The sequence below is a fragment of the Schistocerca nitens genome, chromosome 6 (assembly GCF_023898315.1).
Source record: "Schistocerca nitens isolate TAMUIC-IGC-003100 chromosome 6, iqSchNite1.1, whole genome shotgun sequence".
In the NCBI taxonomy this organism is placed as follows: Eukaryota; Metazoa; Arthropoda; class Insecta; order Orthoptera; family Acrididae; genus Schistocerca; species Schistocerca nitens.
The window spans coordinates 422,320,250-422,321,763 of NC_064619.1; the positions used below are offsets into that span (position 1 = coordinate 422,320,250).

At 41.9% G+C, this 1,514-nt stretch overlaps 1 pseudogene; it reads right to left on the bottom strand.

Annotated features, from left to right (window-relative positions):
* Positions 1 to 563: 563 nt before the first annotated feature.
* LOC126263941 (5S ribosomal RNA) lies at positions 564 to 681 on the bottom strand (annotated as a pseudogene).
* Between the last annotated feature and the right edge of the window lie 833 nt (positions 682 to 1,514).

Consider the following 1,514-nt stretch of genomic DNA (forward strand, 5'->3'; position numbering starts at 1 on the left):
AGTCAGAGTTAATGGCCTCAGAAGGATTGGAAACCACTGACCTAGTCCATAATATTAATGATGTTATAAGTTTTGAGTTTTTCTAAGAGAATACTGTGGAGTGTGTAATCAGATGCTTTCAACAATTCGCAAAAGATAATAGTTGTGATAATGAAGATCCTTGGAGTTTATGTCGAAGACGTAATCATAAAAAGAAGAAAGATCAGTGTTTAACGTCTCGCCGATGCGAGCCCGTGTAATATATCTACGAAAGATGAGAGAAGAAAGAATTTTTCCTTTTTTGCGTTAAACTTTATTATTTTGTAACCGCATACGGTATATTGAACGTAGTCATAGGAACTAAAAAAATCTAAACTCCGTCCAAACAGGCCTTGGAAAGCCCAACGGTACCGACCGGCCGCCGTGTCATCCTCAGCCCAAAGGCGTCACTGGATGCGGATATGGAGGGGCGTGTGGTCAGCACACCGCTCTCCCGGCCTTATGTTAGTTTACGAGACCGGAGCCGCTACTTCTCAGTTAAGGAGCTCCTCAGTTTGCCTTACAAGGGCTGAGTGCACCCCACTGGCCAACAGCGCTGGGCAGACCGGATGGTCACCCATCCAAGTGCTAGCCCAGCCCGACAGCGCTTAACTTCGTTGGTCTGACGGGAACCGGTGTTACCACTGCGGCAAAGCCGTTGGCTCGTAGGAACTAAGAAAGCATAATATCTTTGAAGTCAAAAACGGAAGTCGAAGATAAGGCTACATTCAATTTTTTTTAGCTATCTGTATGAGTCATTCCTAAAATATGTTGAGCAAATCAGTCAAATTAAATATATATAATAAAAATTCCGCGTTTAAAGGGAAAATATACGTGTCTTTGTGAACACGAAAGTCATTGAACTAATTTCTTTATCAACCCGATAGGAGAAAATAATTTCTAGTGGTTAGAAGACTTAGTACGGCGAGGCGAGAAAAAGTACGTCCGACTGCAGAATCCAGGCCACACGGGAACAACGTAGTATTCGTTTAGGCAGACCACGATTAATCTAGAGAGCCTGGAAAGCCACAGAAGGGAGAGGTGAAACTTCGATCGTAACTATTTCCAGAAAAAGCAGCACCCATAATTACTCTAGAAAGGATAATCTTGCAAACATCAGCATTGTATAAAAATCGTTGTAGAAATCGTTTATTGTTCTTTCAGTTCTGTAAGGGACGCCTAAAACACTTAATTGATCGGTAAAAGAGCAACATAAGAGTATAGCAATTAAGATGGGTTGCGTAAGGATAGGAAAGTAAATCGGTGATTCCCTTTCCAAGGAGCTATCCCAGCATTTACCTTAAGCGATTTAGGGAAATTACGGAAAACCTAAATCTTTGTGGCCAGTGAGGATTTGAACTGCCGTCCTCCCGAATACGAGTCCAATTTGATAATGACATTTCAATTTGGTAATGACATTTTCTTAGCGATGACACTCTAGTATAAAATATTCTCGGACTTCTTGCCGCGTCAAATCACGGTTACACGTCGAGCTT